The sequence below is a fragment of the Chelonus insularis genome, unplaced genomic scaffold, assembly GCF_013357705.1.
Source record: "Chelonus insularis isolate UGA/USDA-ARS -01 unplaced genomic scaffold, ASM1335770v1 contig_4_pilon, whole genome shotgun sequence".
NCBI lineage: Eukaryota > Metazoa > Arthropoda > Insecta > Hymenoptera > Braconidae > Chelonus > Chelonus insularis.
The window spans coordinates 117,843-137,058 of NW_023276613.1; the positions used below are offsets into that span (position 1 = coordinate 117,843).

A 19,216-nucleotide genomic window follows, 5' to 3' on the forward strand; every position below is an offset into this window, starting at 1 on the left:
GTGACTGGAAAAGTTTTCAACATTGTATGTAACCACAAATTAGAGAGCAGCTGCTGAGGCAAATTAAAAGTAGACATGGTGTGTTCAGAAACCAATAACAAGTACACATATTGATTTTATATACAGAATATTGATAATATTGATATTTAATAAATTCCTTTTATTAAACGATCTCTAAAGTCACAAATGTTTAATTATAACCATGTGCTGTTTGCTCTGAATAAAAATGAAAATATAAAACACGTGTTGCAGGATCAAATCTCCAATCTATTGTAGCAATACAGTAGTTTTTTTGTGTAGATAAATAAAAGAGTTATAAATGAATAAAAAGGAAGAGAATATCTTTTCCTGTTGAGTCGACGTGTTCCTTTCACTTTTATGTGACGATCGATCCTACCCACGCGTTTATGTGCTGAAGAAAGATGCAAAGAAGAAAAGTGTAGGTGAAAAACAGAAAAGGTTAACTAAGTGACCTTCAAAAGTTCACAGTTCAGCTTCTTCAGCCCTTAACTCGATGGATTATTTATAATTTTAACAAATTTAGCTTCATTAAGAGTAGGTTGTAATTTTTATGTATAGAATTAACATTTAGTATTAGCATTTAATGAATTTTATCATCAAGTTCATGGTAAATATACATAACTACTTGGAATATTTGCAAAGAATTATGATTTATTTTTAGATAATTAACTTTAATTACACTTGATAACTTTTGTAAAATATTTATTCTATTGGTAATAGGATAGTTTTAAAATCACTGAATATGAGCAGCAAATCGTCATTTCGTTGATCAAAAAACAATTTCATTGAGTTTACAAAGTCTCGATGATCGAATTAGTGGAAATGAATAGGTTGACAGTATCATTGAACAGTCAAGAGACATCTGATTATTCGTTATTTATTTATTGAATTTTTCAGTAATATAATATTACATAAATTTTTTTCTATTATAAATAATTTTCAATACTTTAGTTAATAAATAATATCAATTTAATATTCTTTTGATATTCGTTAAATAACGAAAATATTTTATTAATTTTTAATTCCAATGAATAACTCCATTATGTATTTCCACTTCATTGATCAACTCAGTAGCCAATTTTCAAGTGCTTTGTTTTTGCTATTTGCCAATTGATCAGTAAAAAGTGCTATTATTTTAATTAGTTATATAATTACTGAAAAAACTAGTAAAAATTTAGCTAATTTAATTCCAACTTGTATATTCTTGTATTTAAACTCTCTCAAAAGACCTGGATTGCCTACGGCGCTAGTGAAAATATTACTCTCGGGGATTGAAATTATTCCTCTCTTCAACTTCTATGATGTGGCTATTTCATCCGTATGAACAAAATAAATATTTAATGGAATTTTCGAAACTTTGACTTGAAATTGGTATTAAATCTGACATTTTTATGTGATAATTTTAATCGAATTTTTTATTAAATAAGTTATATATGTCATTTTGTCTAAATTGCTTGATATATAAATCATTGTTGTTCGTTGGTAAATACGCAAAATATTAGAGAAGTCATTTTTCACACGAATATTGGAAGATATTATGTTCATTCTCTTTTTCTCGCCGAGTCTACAATATCATTCAGATTTTGTATCTCACTCGAGATGAGAGTTCGGTCAACTATCTGTTTCTCTCCCCTTGAATCTACTCGAAAGTTCATAGTTCGAGTTTGCCAAGTCTATAAAATGCATTCCAATTTAATATCGACATCAAACAATGTGCGTTAAAAAGTTGTAATTATTGAGTGTCAGTTGCAACTCTGTTTTTCAGGCTTTTCTCACTTTATGACTATGTAAATTAGTATTGACTTATCTCGAGTTCGATTGAATATTTATGTTTCTTTCCGTTTAATAATGAGATAATGATATTGAGAAATTTATACCCAATTTGTTGGAAACGATTAAATTATTGTTTTTAGATATTCTTGCGTTAGAGTAAGAAAACGTTTAATGTGAAGATTTCAAATTTATGTGTAACATAAAATTCAGAACAGCTGTGCTTTAGATATATAGATGGGGTGAAAAAAAGTTGTCATGGAGTACCAACTTTTTTTTTGCCGGTTGAAAATGATCACCGTAACACGTAGGAGAAAATTGCCGATAAAAAAGGGCGGCTTGAGGTTTTTTCTTAAAAAAATTATTTTTTGGTCGCTTTCCAAATGCTCGTAATTTCCAATTTAATTGTTTTGAAAGGTCTGTGTTGTAGTGTTTTAAAAACACCAGGCAATTTTCTTTCTAGTCGTTATAATAAATTTAAGTAAAAAAAATTATTAAGTTCTTTGAGATAAATAATAACTTCTCCATTGTTTTTTTAGTTATTATGATTGAAACAATTTTTTTATTTAAATCCATCCTCTATGAGAAAATAGAAAAAGAATTCTTATTCATAAACTTCGCTTATTAGCCATTTTTGACAATTAGTGTAAAAATAATTAAAATTTGAAGTAAACTGTGGGGACCTAACAATGGCTTTCTAAGAGCCAACCTTTAAGCAATCTTTTTTTTGTTAGTAACTTTTTTGTCTATGTAATGAGAATTATTTTTGACCTACTAAAAAATCAATGTACTTTGACTTATTTTCTACTTCAGCATTACAAATTGCTCAGACCAATAGTAAAACATTTAAGGTATAGCAGTGTTTCAGAGTTAAAAAATAGGTAATCTGTTTGAGAAGAATTAACTCAGACTAAAAGTGTAATTTTAAACTGTTTAAAAGCTAAAATTTCAATGCGTCTACCGCAAAAAAGATCGAAATTTGTTTTTACTTTTAAATTTGTCTGACAAACTTAAATTTATTTCCAGAAAAAACGAGGGCAACACCGCTCCTTCAAGAATTTTATTAACCTGTAAAAATACAAAGGTATGAGTTGCATTTCGTAAAGACTAAAAACTTCCGTCTTGAGTAATTCATGTGATATTTAAAGTGCACCATTTTACTTTGGCTTTTTCCACACTCAAATTTACAAATTTTAAACATTTTTTATCATTCTTTAAAGAAGTCCATCTTGAACCATGAAGTGATCTTTCACAGATTTTCTCTATCTATCAATTTTCGCAATTTATCCTATTATTGGTCAGTGGATTGAAATTTTATCTCCGAAACTGCTCAAAATTGCAGTTTTAATCTGATTAAAGTCCGTTTAAACAGACTACCTATTTTTTGACTCGGGTTTATCCAAACACTTTAAAGGTTTGAAAAATTAATTAGAATGTAAATCTAAAAGTAATTCAATTCTAAAAAAAATTTTTTATTTTTATTTCAGTCATTCTGAGCTTGTTTTACGATTTAATTTTGAAAAATATTAAATTTCCAGTGCCTTTTTGTCCATAACTGCTGGACATAAAAACTTGATTTGAGTCTTAAAATTTTCAAAAGAATCTCTTTTTAATGTCATATTAACGAACGAATCTTCATTTTTATTAAATTATTATTACCTTATAAACATAAAGAATAAAAAAGGTGATAAATTACACGAGAAATAAGTGGCAAAAAAAATGTTCTTGCTTTAAAAAAAAAAATATGGCAAAACTTGTGTAATTTACACAAGAAAATGAAAAATCTATTTTTAAGCTGTACAAAAACCGTATAACTAACTGAAAGACTCGAATTTTTTTTAGAAGATTATGTGTAAATTTTTAATTCACTAGCTATTTTTTTATCTGAAGTATATATTAATTTATTAAAATCCATCAAATCAACGCTTTTTTTTTATTCACCAAATTAAACTTTAATTTTCTGACGCAAAGTTTTTGCATTTTACGCTTAAATACCCCGCTAGTTGCAGATATTAAACTATTTTTAAACTTTTGCAGAGAGCATGAATTAATTTAACTGAATGATTCGAGAAAGTGAACGGGCCAACAAAAGAATTAAAAAAAAAAAGAATGATAATAATATGTAAAGGAAAAACAAAACACAATGTCTACTGTCACAGCACTTTATCATCTGTAAATACAACGTGAAAGAGATCTCGTAGGAAGTTGAGTAGAGAATTAAATGCGCAATTCGCGAGTGAGGTCTGGTTGGTTGTGGGTCGTAGAGAAACCACTTGTACATTTCACACGGAGAGAACAGGTCAGATATATAAGAGAAAGTCGAGTAGCAAATATTTTGGTAAATACATGCAGCATGTACGTACGTAACGTAAAATAGTTTTGTTAAAATATTATTAATTATTGTATATATTCAAACGGAAACATCATTTATCGCTTTTGTTCTTAAATTTGCACTATTTTTACTAGTAAATTGCCGTTGGCGTTCTCTTTGTTCATTTTAAAATCCTCTTAATAGAGCAATAAGCGTATATGTTTATTAATTATTTGAAAAAGCACAAATATACAAGTTTTGAAAAATTCACGTAGCAGAAGATGAATATAACTCTTTGGAGCTTTGTTAGGTAAAAACAAGAGGGATGAAAATAATTAACGAAATAAAACAAATAAAAAGTTGGGAAGATGAAAAAAATGTTGACAATTAAAAAGAGAAGAAAAACAAATGACATAACAAAGTGAATAGTAGAAAAGATTAAAAAGACTTGATGCCGTAGTTATCCTTGAAGCGTGGCTGATGATTGTCGTTATATTTAGCCGCATACTTTTCTATACAGTGACGTTCATCCCCCTGCTGCTTCTTTATATATGCCTTCCTTGCTTTACCACCGAGAGGGTTAGCAGCAGTAGTACATGAAGAGAAGAAGAGAACGGCGTGGTGGTCCATAGGAGGGTGTCGTGATGGGGTGTCGGACGTCCCGCGCACGCCTGGTCGAACGCCACAACGTTCTGACTGTGATGCTGCCGACGTGGTGTGTGGAGAATGGTGGTGGAAGGCGCCGTGACGCTGGTTGGCGGTACTTGCACGCTAAAAGAGTAAAGAAGACCGAATGACTAGACGTACCACCGGATAAACGAGGACACGACACGTTAAGGTTTCAGGAGTGGTAGGAGAGACGCTTGAATTCTATTTATAGAAACGAGGACCTATACATAGCCTCAGCGAACTATGCACAGACTCTATCACCGTCGCACTTGCATCCCAGTATTCCTTCCTCACATCCAGTGGGAGTGACTGAGATCAACGTGACTGCAAACGAGAGCAAGAGGGTTCAATAAAACCAGGCCACCATCCTTCTGCATTCTCCAACCTCTCTCACTCGCGCCCCTGCGTATTTCTATTACACCAAAATACATGCTCCATTCAGCTATACGCCAGCTACTTTCCTTGATCATTCCCTGTTCTATTCGTTCTTCGTCACAATTTTGATTTTATTTTTTTTCTTCTTTTATTTATCCATTTATTTCCAACCTTCATCCCCAGTGCATCTGCACCCAAGGAGACGTTGATTCAGTTAGTTCAATGGTGCGTTAACAGTCCAAATTATAATTCGAGTGGCAATTTACCTCCCTCAATACAGAGAGACATATTTTTAGTATGTTTAAAAAACTGTTGAAATTTTTTGAGCTATAAAAAGTGAAAATAGGTCATGGACAGTTACTGGGGAGAAAGAACTTGCGACTTCATTCAAGCTACTTTTTGCTATACACACATACATATATAGATGCTGCTGCACGGGATTGTTACCTGTTTTACTCTTGTAATAAAAGAAAAGTTGCGTCATTGTGTATATTGCAACAGTACCCAAGTATTAAAAAGAAAAATAAAAGAGACAGTAAAGTGGAAAGAAGTTTTTAAATCAAATTTTATCTGTCAGGTGAAAAACAATAAACCGCTGTCGTGTCAAAGTTATAATAATAATCATGTAGACGAAGATGTATTGTACATGTACGTCGTAATTATTGGTAATAATAAACTACCATGATGTTGGTTGCTATAATAGAGTTCATGAAATTCTCTCATGTTGATGCACCTCATTAATTAAATAGTTGATAGGAATATGCAAATATTATTTTTATCTAAATACTCATTGGTAATTAATCAGACACATAAAATGTATGCTCATTGTATGTGATGCTTATTTTAACAAGACTGAAAATTCAACATTGATATGCGCCGAGTACTGTATTGATTTAGAATGTAATCAAGGATTATAAAAAATGTATTGAAAAACGATATGATGGTAATATTTCTGCAAAGCGATTGGCTTAACGAGAAGTACGGAACGAGGAAATTTAATATCGAACGATCGCATTATCTAAGGGGGGATCATAACGACATTGATGTGCTTTTACACTTCCATCATGACGAAGGAAAAATGTTCACAAAAGATAATTGCTCTGATATCTTGCTTTTAAACATATTTTTACTTTAAACAAATTTCCACCGAAAAAAATATCTTATTATTTTGTCCTTAAAAAACCATTTGCAAAAAATTACCCTCTCGCTTATATGTTTTTTTTTTCTTCTTCTCTTTTTTACTTACTCGTATTCTTATGGATTTAATAGGAAAAAAAAATTATCATTTTAATTTTAAAACTTCTTTCTTGAAATTTAATTTCGAGAGAATGAACAAAAAAAACAGATGACGACAGTTGCCTCTTATAACATTTCAGCACTGTGTCAAACATACTTTACTTTAAAATTCAGTTCATTTTTTTCACCGAATTAACTAGTCAAATACGTTTTTGCATGAAATTTTCCAAAGGTACATTTTTATCATAAATAGAGGATAAAGAAGGTTATAAGAGTGAGTTTAGAGTAAATCGAATACTCCGAAAAATTGTAAATTCAAATTCGGATTATTGCAGCTTTATTTTGTAATTTGAGTTGAAAAAAAGGCCAATAAAAGACTAAATTAATTTTTCAAAAATTTTTTTTTGAGAAAAAAAATATTTCATTTTTATAACAAAAAAAAAAATGATGAAAAGTATTTTACATTTTATTTATCCTGCAATATTGAGATGATTTTTCGTAAAACTTTTTTTTTGGAGTCAAATAAAAATTTGATTAAAATTAATATGAACGTCTATGAATAAATACAGGAAGAAAATATACCAACAAATGATTAAAAGCATTCGTTAAGAGGAATAATTGAGTTGTAAATAAAATAATTTCTCAAGATAATTCATAGTCTTAAGCTATGTAATTTATTCAGAGTCAGGATTAAAGAGAGAGAGAGAGAGAAAGATTGAGTCTTTTCGCAAGGGAGCGAAGGAAAGCCAATGGAAACCGGCAATTTTCGCAAACAAGTGACTGCCACGCGATACAGTGTATTATGCCAGTAATTCCTATCAAACATGCATATGTTACCTCACACTTGTGTAATTAGTACCTTGGTAATTAGTCCGAGCATGGCCGCATATCTACGTCATCTCCTCATCAATATAAACCACAATTAAATCAATCGAACACAATATAGGCAGCTTGTAAGGGAACATATAGCATAGGGTTAAGAGAATTCTAGACGACTGAGAATCAGATATCAATGGTCCTCCAGGACTATTTAGTTTAACAAACGACTTGAAGTATTTGTGGTGTTACCAAACTAATCGCGTGAAATTTCTGCGTCCGATTGGCCTCGATTCTCACATAATGCTAGCACAATTATGCTAATGAACGCCAGTAAATTTAACCAGGAGTTAACCCGATTGCCTGTATATGCCCTACTACTGACAATAAGAAATGACTTCAACAATGTTCATTTCATTATCATTAATAAATACAATTAAATATGCTCCCTATTCTATTTTATTTATCGTGGGTCATTCCGGTCAAAGTACAATGTATTTTTTTTATACTATAAAAATCGAAAGCTTTCGTGAATTTATTATTATTTATTGATACAGGTTTATGACTCATATTAAAATTTCAATGAAGCTTCGATTAAAGATTGAAAAAAAAGTAATTTTTTTTATTGTATTGATAAAATTATTTTGAGTTGCACATTTTTTATTGATAAGTTAATGAAAATTTTCATGATTTGAATTATATACAAGTGAAAGGCTTTAACAATTTTTTTTTATCCAAATAAATTATTCTGATATCGAATGGAGTTTATTATCCTCAGTTCATGATTAAAATAGAATTGTTTTTTTTTTTAATTAAAAATTTTTGTACGTGATTATAAATCTGGTTTAAATTGTTTGGAATTGTAGTGTATGTATGTATTTTTAAATCTAGAATTCATAAAAAATTGTTTTATTTCTGATAATTCGTATACAATAATGTACTTCATAGATAATAGCTTATTTAAATTATCAACAAAATTCACTCTTCATTTTTGATGATGAATATTTAAAATCTCGCTGCTAAAAATTGAAAATTTTCTAATAATCGCATCGCTCGTGGGCATTAATGGATTAATATATCAAGAAGCTTTGATCTAACCACTTCATTATTGACGTAATTGACTAAATGACTTCCACACTGATTACATTCAATTATTAAAACATGGGACAGACAAACTATACATTGAAACTTACTTTATTGAAATAACAGTGAAAAAAATTTAAACCTATGAATAAAAAATACACAGCATAGACCATTAAAAACTTTTATTCAAAATAAATAACTGGAGCGAAAAAAAATTTTGATATTTTGTATGAAAAATATTTTTCATCACAATAAAATTCTTTTCTTGGAGAAACTATTTTAGTGCAGGGAATAATTTACCTAAAAATATTATAAATTACTCAAAATTTATGAAATTAATTTACACAGTAATAATAATGTTATTTTTGCTATTTCACAAAAGGAAGTATAAAATATAATAATTAAACTGACACTAGTGTATCTCTTTCAACATATTTCAACCCGTATTCTAGTCATGTATTTGAATTAAGTATTCTGTACTTTATTATTTAAATCTAAATATTTCATGTTTGCATTAAAAAGGAACATTTTATTTTTCCAAAGGAGTTAATTTTCAAGCTGACAAGCAGCAAAGAAAATAATTAGAAAAGAGAATTATTTAAGTTATTTCGTAATAATTGGACCGTATAAAGTAAATTAAAGATTCAAACTGTTGTTTTTTTATTTATTTAGTCATAAAATTTCAAGTTGGATATTTTTTTTACACTGTGCGTTGGTCTATTAGTATAAATTCCGTCTTATTTTACGATTTTTATATCAATCGCAAAATTTTATAGTCCGATAACACTAAAATTTTTACTACATTTCTGGTATGAACACATAAAAGTCAATGTGTCAGGGAACATTATTTTGTGCAATTAAATGTGTACCCCGGGCGAAGAAAGAGAGGGAGAGAAGGTGGCTACATCGATCGTATAGAGTGTGATAGCTTCGCCAATTAACGACAGTAGTATTAAAGTGTCAAATAAAAATTCCATCAATTAATTACCTTTTTATATTTAAATAGAAAATTAATTGTAATAATAATGAAAGTTACACACTATGGTAATAAGAAGATTTGGAAACTGTTAAAAACAGATGTGCATATTGAAGTGAAGAATAATAGAAATTTCGTGGAGGATTGAACTCCAACTTTACAACGTGAAATATTCCTAATGAGATTAAGGACTCAAGCACAACTAAATGAAAGACGGAAAGTTAAATATATAAAGTACTTTTGCAAGTAGGAAGAAATGGCTTATGTACGTCACATAAAGCTCATTCATCTGAGTTACTCGAAACACCGGAAACAATATCGAAGTGATTTCCTTCGAATAACGTTCATTACCGGTGTATTCCAGAGTAGGTCTGGCAGGAAACGACAAGGATTATCCTGGGAATAGAGCAAGTGAACGAAACACTCAGTAAAACTCGAGATCATATTCATGCGAGTGCTCTCTCATGAGAGTTTGAATGTCAGTAGTATTGGAAACTTTTAAAGAGAATCTCCACGGGATCTAAATAAAAAGAGGATAAAACGTATTGTAACTGAAATGAATATAGAATGTGCGTAGTAAGAATAGTGAAGATTGATGAAGAATATGAAGATGGCAAGAGCGAAGAATAATAAGAATAATTGCTTGAGTGAATTACTTCGGGAAAAGTCGAATAGGAATGAAGCTTTTGTCAGCTTGTTTCGTTTTCAAGTTTTAATTAAAAAAATGTTCACTGTATTGTTTAATTTTTTAAATGTAGGAAAAGAAAATAACAACTAATTTATTTTTCTTTCTTTCTTATCGGGTCCCTGTAGCTCAGCAATAGTAAGTTTCGCGTTCTTTCACTTACGATTATTTTGATATTTAGAAAAAAGTTGAAGCTTTATAATAAATTTTTAACCGAGAGTTTTAGAAGATTATTTCAGTCAGAAGAATCAAGATAAAACGAATTATTTTTCTAGACATTTTAAAGATATGAAAATAATTGATTACATATTTTTACAGTATAACAATTATGTCGGAATTAAGAACAAAAAATGTAATGTACGTTTCACTTAATTTATCTTAAGAACAAATAATCTGAAAAATAAATTACATTTGGAGACTTAGACAAGCAAAAAGACTTGTAGGTTTACAGGAAGGAAGTTATCTTATTTCCATTATTTTATTTTAATCAGTTCAATATTTTTTAAACTAAATAGATTTGTTATTTCTATTTTTCTAATATAGATAACAAGATTTTCTTAATGTTCAATTAAGTGAAAAAAAATTGATTTTATAAAACAAATTTTCTCTTGAATGTTTTATTAAAGAGTAGTAATCGTCTTATAAGTACTGCAGTGATTTTCATGGAAGATAAGCACAGCTACTATTTCAACAGAATTAATAACCATTTTACACCCCAAAAAATTCTGATATTTATTCTACTAATTAGAATAAAATTACAACGGACTCATCTTTGAATATTAAGTGTGTGATAACGATAATTAAATGATTATTGATTAACTAGATGATCAATTAAAACAATTATGTTCCATAATTTAATTATCGTATCAAATAATAATGGGAATTTGAGTATTTCAATATATTTTCTCTGGTTAGTTATTTCAAAAAATATAGATTTTTCGTCTAATTAATATAATATAATTAACTTCATATCTCAAATACATTTATACTTATTCGGGTCGCTAATTTAGGAATTTGCCCAATAGGAATTTCTAAAAAAGACATTAATTAAACAAAAATATTCACGTCAATATTAAAATTGAAATTCCAGTTGAAAGAATGACTATGGTAATAACATTAAAATAAATCCCACCACTTTCGAGTAATTAAATTCACTATGCTTTAACTCAATGGTATTTTTTACATCCCCGATCTAACACCTCTGTGTTATCTGATCAGGACCATATTTAAACTTCTAACCAGATCCTTAATTAAAGATAAAAGTTTCAAAAAAAAATCCACTGAAACCCTTTACTATCCTACAAAGATAAACAATAGACAATTAGATTTACTGTTGGCTATAACTTTAGTAGAATTATCAGTGAAAAAGAACGGGGATTTGACTGTTTATGTGGGTGCTGACGAAAAAACTTTATTTGCAATAAAAAGTAAACTTAGCATATTCTTCTTCAACATGACAAGCCAACGAAATAAGAAAAAGTAGAAGTAGGTGCATAAAGTAGAGAGAAGGAAAAAAAAATACTGTCAAGGTATAAATGAATTTATTTTTTGGCCTAGAAGTGATGGAGGATCTTCATTTTCGTGGCTGGTAATGTGTATACGCGTTTGAGTGAAGTGATAAAAATCCAACGAATCCCAAGATTGCCAGGGTGAAAATTGCGGCAATGCCGGAGTTAAATTTATCGTCTAAAGCTGGTGGTTGAGAAGGAAGAAGAAGAAAGAGAAGGTGAAAAGGAATAGCAAGACCGAGAGAGAATAGCGAACGATAAAGCAAATCCTTCTCAGAGGATATTCCTGAGGCTTTTCTCTCATTCCCATACTTCTCGCAAATAGAGACAGGCAATGGCACACACAAACATGATGCGGCGAAGAGAGAACCGAAGCAAGAACCGGGTGGATACGGCCACATGGGGTCAAGTTTGTGCGGGAGCTTTCGGGAACGCGCGGCGTTTTCGAGGCATGGGTCTACCGCATTGCGGGTACGTTATCGCAACGACGAGTTACTCTCATCTAGTGTATATTTTCCATACCGCGTGTCCATAGGTAACTTTGTTATCGGTGCAGCAACCAGAAACCACTATAGTTCACCCCACCTCCTGTAAAGCTTTCAACCTCTGGGCTTGTGATCGCGATCTCTCCCGATTTTCCAGAACAATCGATTACGCACGTCTGCCAAATACAACCAATTTATGCTGCTTTCCTGCCCTTGTCTCTTATGAATACCAATATTTGCCACACTACTTTTTTTCTATGCCGCTGAATCACTCCATTAATAATATCAACTGCTTTTCTCCATTTGTACAATCACGTTGTTGCTGTAGGATTTTTTGCTTTTTTGTTATCAAGATTATTAATTACTCTGGCCTCATTCAAGTGAATTCTATATATATATAAGTTATCTTCAATTGACAGCGTCATCCTTCTTTATGTCTATTCAATACGTTCGATACAATTCTTTTTTTTTCATTCAAATTTTTTAGATTATAACTTTATTGAGTTATATTAATTATTCGATTACGTCCGATAGAATATACAGAGTGACAAATGGGGAACTGACAAGATTGAATTATTATCACTTTTTAGAATCGTGAAAAAAAAAATGGGAATTAAATTTTTTCAAAACCATTTTTCATTTATTTTTGAAGCAATGATGCAATAGTAATGCACTACTTGAGGAATTTATCAATCATGTCTTAAATGTATTGACAAAATTGTCAACAAACATAGCAAAAGAACCTGCAATCTCATCTGACATATTCATGAATTGTAGTAAGCTTTAGTATCGAGTACAGTGAGTAAGCTCATCGTAGATTCGTAGCATATAGTTAGAAAGAAAAAAGAATGTTTGATGAAAAATCTGACTTTTCTTGAGAATATTATAGTGAAAGACTTTAACTGTATTATTAATGTGCAATAAAATCTGTTTTTGCTCTTCAAATTATTATCTGTACTAGGAATGACGTCAATACGATCGGATAAAAACTCTTACAAAAAGGAATGAAAAAATGAAAAAAAAACTTAAAGTTAGATTTTACTCTAGCATTTTTAAATAATAAATTTTATACAGAGAGAAGAATTTAAACGAGAAAACGATGTAGCAAAAAAATGAGGTGAGTGAAAAAATAATTAGTTGGATTAAATATAAAAAAAAACAATAAACAATAAAATTTATTGTTTAGGATGGAATGTTAATTTTGAAACGATGAATGGAATTCTTTGGAGCTTTCTTAATCATAAGCTTGCATTGACAAGCGAAATCCGATTGTATTATACATTACAACGTTTCAAATATGTGTGTATTCATCATTAAACTAACAATGGATTGGAATTCTCAATAAATTACCATCAATCGTCAAATGATTTATATTAATGTCCTCTATTTCATCGTTCATATTGAACCGACATTATTATAGGGTTTTTTTCCGTGCTCTTTATGAAAAAAGCTTATCATAAATTATTAATAGTCATTAACTTCCACAACGATGCCAGTAAATAATGAGTGATTATTTTTATAATTAAATATATCAGCTTTGTCGATAAGTGTTTGTGTTCCAGCAATTAAAGTTAATGCTGAAGGAAAGTAAATATTCCAATTAGTGATTCGATATGACGTGGATATATTATTCAAGTCAATAATAGCTACTTAAAAAATTTTTAACAAAATAAAATAATAAACTAACAAACGATGAAAAAAATTTAACATAAATTTTTGATACTACTTGAGATAAAAATCGAAAGCAATTTTTGAAATACTGTGGTTAGATGAAAAATGATCAAATCTGAACGATTGAGGGCTCATTTTGAAGCTTATCGTCTCTGCTTTAGAAATATCTTATCAGAAATATTTTATCACCACTCATAACTTTATGAAAAATAAAAGGAAAATCTTGAAAGGATTTTTTATGTTCCCTTTTACAAGTTTTGTCATATGGAAAAATGTTTTCTATGAAAAAAGTGAGAGAAACATTTTAAATACTTTTCTGAATGAATATTGTAAAATTGTTTCCAACAAATTTGTTAATTGTTGAAGTAAATACACTACTTTTAAGTTAAGAATTAAATTTTTTTACAAAACAGCAGAAGATCATGAGGAATTTCTAATAGATGACTTTAAATAAGGAGATAATGAGCTTTAAAAAGAGCTTTCATTTATCAAAATTTGATCATTTTTCATTGAAATACAGCCCTTTAGTAATTACTCAAATGCCTTTATTTAGTGAATTATCTCTAATTTATTCAAGTAGTGAATATATTTCAAATGCTTTTTTCGAATTAATTACTGAAGAATGATTTACTACAATTTAAAAGACGTTTCAAAATGTGCTACTTTTAAACCTTTCCTGTGAAATTTTTTTTTATATTTATAAAAAAAATTAGCTTTAGTTTTTAATTATCTGTCATTAAAATTCATTCATTAAAATACGTATAACAAAGCACTCCATGAATAATATCATCAAAAAGTTTATTTATTCATGTCGATTCCATAAATTATAAAAAGTTATGACGTTACCAGGGAAAAAAATTAAAAACTTTGTCCAGAAAATAGAATTTGCTTCTGATGTACAACTCTAATATTAACAATTTTTTTAAATAAACCAAATAAAAAATTACCTACACAGAGAAGAGATCGTTAATTAGACTATTTACTTTATTTGCAATGTAAAACAAAACAACACCAATACAGTTACACCAGACATATCCTAGTGTATTTACCTATATTCAAAAAAAAAAAAAAATATATCAGAATGATAGTGTACTGGGATAAAATTTCGGTAGCATTTATTTCATCTAAATTTGATATTTCAAAAGAAAGTTTAAGTGAGGTAAATGATCAACTATCAAAATTCACGTTGAAGCTAAAGCGTGGATAAAAGAGAGCTGTCGAGCACGTTGTATCAGCTGAAAGGAACACGGGAGTAAACGCGAAGGGGTAGAGATGGATAAAAGGAAAACGTCAAAGTAGATTGGGATTATTGACAGGCAACGATGAGAGTTTATGATGCTTCTAGTGTATAGAGTGTGGTCTCCCTATTCTATACTCGTCATTTTATCCTTCTCCATCTTCCCTGACCTATCCTATATTCCAGAAAATTTCACCAGCTTATTTTACGACTTACCAAAAAAGAACAAATCTGATAATTCAAACTCGCTTAAACTTTATGATGTATTTGTGTTGGATTTCTCCGTGTAGTCGTTAATCAGAAGCAGGAAGATATATTACACATTAGTTTAGTCAGTTGGATTACAATAGGAACAGCGTGCCGTATCTCGTGTTAATGCTGGACACGATTAAACTCATTCACTGGCCTTCCGCATACGTACTCCTCAATCTCGTTATACGTACGAGCTACCACGGAATCCCATCACTAAGTTAGCTGTGAATCCGACGTAAGCTTACGCACGAGTCTAAGTAATCCTAAGGGGGATCCCTTGTGGGAGGCTAGATGTGTAACATTATCACAAGAGTTTCAACCATCTACGATATATATCATTCAGCATCATCATAAATATGTAGGGGTACATATGAAGATGCATGTGTGTACGATTCTCTAGACGTATAATGTCATTGAAAAATGTTGAATGACGTCATACGTAGCACTGGAGCCACACGTCGTTTAAACATAACGAGAGCAAATCCTGTTGAAACCCATGTGGTTCCAGAGCTTCCGTGATTCTCATGCTCTGATTTACATTTCCTTTTTCGTTCAATGCAATTCCGGAAATTCGTTGGACAGATACGAGTGTATTTGACGTCTGTGTGTATCAATTACCCCTGTCATTGGTATTTGAAATGAATCCAGACAGGAAATTATATTTTCCTGAAAAGATATTCATCCCTCATGTCCAGCTATGTCACATCTCTACATGTCTAGAGTACTCGAGTTTACTTGCTTAAATACTCGAGAATTCAATTGAAAGTAATAAAGACAAAAGCGTGAATTTACACTCGGAATTTAAACTTGATTCACAGGAAAAAAATTTTTTTTCATTGCAATTTAAGTTTTTTAAAAAGGTCAAGTTGACCAAAACTGTACTAACTAGGACACTTGAAAATTTTATCATTTAGAGATTCTTAAGTTCTTTTTTTTTTTATTTTTTTGAAAGTCTAATTGAAATGAAAGTAACTAAGTCAAATTATTATCGATTTTCGACAATTAAACTTGATCGTAAATCACTGATTGATAACAAGTTACTTAATATTCTGCTAAATTAACTCTACCTGATCTTTCATTTAATCGCAGTAAAAACGATGGCTGTGTTTATACGACGATCGATCGTGTTTATTTCACCATACACATTTCTGAATTCTGAATTCTATATTAATAACAATAATGTAATAATAATAATAATAATTGATTGAAAAACATTACTGATTAAATTTTAAATTAATCCGTAAATGAATATTTCATGCTGTAATAAATTCCAAAATTATTTATCATCATAGAAAAAATAAATAACTAAATACTATCATGTTCAATTTATAGTCACAAAATAAAATAACAAGTTCATAAATAATTTATACAAAAATAAATGAACTTATTGATCGGTCAATACATTGACAATTTATAGTGATGTTTAAATTTGATCTTGCCATGTGTTACTAAAAGAGATTAAAGGTTTTATAGGTGAAACAATCAAGTAGTATTTTCTAAAGATAAATTTGATCCTTGAATGGAATTGTACAAATACCCTTGAGATATATCCTCTAAGTGAAGCTGTTGATCGTGTGGTGTGTGAACAAGTGAACGAAGCACCAAACAGACTAGTAGTCCAAGTCGACCATGAGTCAGACGCATTGGAATAACGATTAATTTTAAGGATCACGCCGCTCCCAAGAGACTCGTTAGCGAAAGATTGATCGATTTAACTGAGGGAGAAAGAGGAAGAGTGACTGAGCTCTTCTCCAGATATCTACTAAGCCATGGAACGTTTTTCCCTACTCACATTGAGGCAGCAGGAAAATAAAAAAAAAAAATAAGTGTGTTAGCTATTTGTAAATGAATACTTTGAGTAGTTTAATCAATCTTAGATATCGTTGACAGAAATTGGGAATAATAGAAAATAGAAAAAGCTACGATTTCGCGATCTTTTACGTCTCCATAGTAACTATAAAACCTATCACAAATAACCGATGCATCAATCACTATATAAAACCAGTTTGCTCTAGGATATTTACACTTTGATATTTAAAAAAAAAAAATACTCTGACTATTTCAGTTAGAATTAATGGTGACATGAAGGATTTTTTATATTTTTTCGACTTCATGTTTCGCTGCTTCGTCGCTTTATCTGTATAACAGTAATTATAGCCGTGCTTCAAATCGTTTTCGGACGTAATTTAGCTGTTGTATATAGGGAGTCGCGTTCTCGGCTTTCAGTAATGACGAAGAAGTAAGTAACGAAGAGAAAGACAAGGCGACTCTGGTTATTTTTCACTGGACATTTTCTCTCGGTGATGGGACAAGGTACTCTCCAATTGCAATTAGGAGAAGCTCTCGACAGTTTCTTTCTCGTTTATAAGGCAATGCTGTTTTTTATTTTTTTTTTCTAAACGTTTTCTTATTTTATTTTAAAGACTCCTATTCTCTTTCTCTAAACTATCTTGTTCAAGCAAAAAATGACTTACCTTTCTTTCGATGTTTCATCCTGCGTATTTTTTACGATGCTTCTACTGACGTCATTGCGATCCTTAGTAGCTCCCATTATCTTCATGTTGGTCAAGGACGTCCTCTTTTAGTATATATAACGACGACGGGTATCGTCAGTTGTAAATCTCAAAAGTCGATATTCTCCATTTTGATCTTTTTCTTTACATTTTTCCAATACACTATCGTGCACTTTATCTCCTGGACACTTGTGAATGCTCAGTCGAGGGATTTTGGGTCGATGTGTAAAATAAATAGATTTTAAATAATGACTCGTTTAAAAGAGATATTAAATATTATTTATATTGATATATTTCTAAAATTAATTTGTACAAATAAAAAGGATTGATTTTCCCTGAGAGATTGTAGAAAAGTGAGAGAAATAAATCGTAAGATTCCTTCTCATATAAATTTTTAAGCACTTGGAGCAACCGCGACTCTTACAAGTAAAGTCTATTCTCAGAATAGAAATACGATGGAAGGTATAATTTAATAGGAAATCTTTATATAAACTAAAAACGATCGAACTACGTCGCGAGAAATAACGAATTTTATCAATTTCTTACTTTATTCTCTCAAGACAAATATTTATCATTTGAAATTAAACGCAAACAAAAAGTTGTTCGTCGTAGATGATAATTTTGAACGACGAAAAGCATTATTGGATATTTATTATGTTTACGTATGTGTGTACAATAAAAACTTGGCTATTTATATTGAGATTAAAAATATTTATGTATTGACTCGAGTTATTTAAGGGTTGGATTGCTGTAGCAAGGGAAAGATATTTATTTTCATATGTTTTTGAAAGATTTTTTGCAGTTATTTTTAATTTATCGCTTTTTATTAATTTATCAACCGTACGATAAAAATGGAGCTGTAGTCAAAGCTAAAAATTTATTTAGTTAAATATCGATGGAGCTTTAGGTTACAAATTCAAAGGATTTCAAAAAGATAGTATTCAATGTAATACAGATGTTGACTGTAAAAAAAACGAGTGTTTTTATTATTTTTTTTTACTGTTTTGTAGCAAAAAATTTCTTTTTATATTCAACTAAAATGAATTTCGATTAACAGGTTGTGAAAAATGATGCGGAAGTGAATATGAATCTAACGTTATTCATTTTTTTTTTGTTTGTAAATTTTTTATATTTTTAAATCAATTTTCAAACCCTTCAGGGTAATTCGATCTATTAACAAGCCATCTGTATTTTGTTGTTTTTTTTTTTTAAATGCACATAACTTATAAAAATATTCCATGTTGTTTTTTCAGTAAAATTAGTGTAAATATTTCAGTGATTGGTATTTATTTTAGATGTATATTGATTTTAAATAGTCATGTAGTGATAAGATGTGTCAATTTATTTAAAATACTTCAAAATTTTATACATTTCGATACCTTCTATCATGATCAAACAAATAAAAAATTTTGTTGATCATCACAATTAGTAAAAAATTTTGATTTTCTTCAAAATAATTTCTTACTTAGATATTATTAATATTAATATTCGAGATAACTTTCAAACTTTTCAAACTGTAATTATTGACAGTTTTATTTTAGATTCACAGACAATATTGTCATGTTTAATTTAAAATCTCTTAACTTCTAAATTTTACCATATTCTTAA

At 29.8% G+C, this 19,216-nt stretch overlaps 1 protein-coding gene across 3 annotated transcripts in view; it reads left to right on the forward strand.

Moving 5' to 3' along the window:
* The window catches only part of Task6 (TWIK-related acid-sensitive K[+] channel 6), a 57,902-nt gene that overhangs the window by 21,947 nt on the left and 16,739 nt on the right, over positions 1-19,216 (forward strand). The window contains exon 2 of one of the 3 annotated variants that reach the window (XM_035088417.1): positions 2,818-2,875. The exons of the other annotated variants lie outside the window; for them this stretch is intronic. The gene's annotated coding sequence lies outside the window, so the exon portion shown is untranslated. The remainder of the gene's footprint in view (positions 1-2,817; positions 2,876-19,216) is intronic. 3 annotated transcript variants of the gene reach the window in all.